The following is an 867-nucleotide window of genomic DNA, read 5'->3' as shown; positions in this document are numbered from 1 at the left end:
AACGCGGTCGTCCGGATTACATTGCGCAAGGGCGGTAGTTGGTTATGACGCGGAGATGAGTATTTTTTTGAGTATCCTCGCGAAGAATGTGGCGCAACATAGGTTAACGCAACATTGCCGAGTGTAATCTGCGGCAGGCGGAAGCGTCGCCGCCACCACCGCCGCCGTCGTCGCTCACTCTCGTAAGTGCGTCTTAGCGCCGAATCACGATCTTCCATCTCGCAGATTATTGTCATCTTTTTATCTTTGTCGGCGATGTGCGCGCGGTGTTATATTTTATACGAGTTTTTGCTTATTTACTAGTGTAACTACGTTTGTTACGTTGATTACGTCGTACATTAAACGCTTTTTATTGTCGCATCTTGCGAAGGACTCATTTAGTTTGGGAAAATCTAAACTTCAGGGTGATATAAACTGTGGAACTACACAAAATTTGTTATTCGTTCAACTTTCATCAAGATACAGCGCAGTTTTAGGGATAAAAATCTTAATTTGAGCACATGAGTAGAAAAATGTCTCCATGTGAACATTTTAGAATAAAATTAGTAAACACCCTGTATAGCCTACAAAATAGCGTAATTTGATATTTGCTCATTTTTAGAACTAGAAAACCGTGAAAATATGTTTTTTTTTGTAAAAAACGTATAAAAAACACCCTGTATTATTTAGAAAGACAACAATATGGCATTTTTCATTGTCACTTTGTATTTCCAGAGCTCCTTTATATTTCCACTTCTCATTTGCACGCTCTGAAGCATTACAAACAACCCTACAATACCAAAAGTTGGTAATTAATTCAAATTTCTTTATAATTAACCTAGAAACTTTAATTTTTCAATTTTAAGAAAGAATAATTTTTAATTGGCT

This window comes from Atheta coriaria, unplaced genomic scaffold (assembly GCF_025399875.1).
Source record: "Atheta coriaria isolate IRGN ID8LTWV9N9 unplaced genomic scaffold, Caltech_Dcor_3.1 hic_scaffold_1_pilon, whole genome shotgun sequence".
NCBI lineage: Eukaryota > Metazoa > Arthropoda > Insecta > Coleoptera > Staphylinidae > Dalotia > Dalotia coriaria.
The sequence above is the reverse complement of the archived record's forward strand: the minus strand, read 5'-3'. Positions refer to the sequence as shown.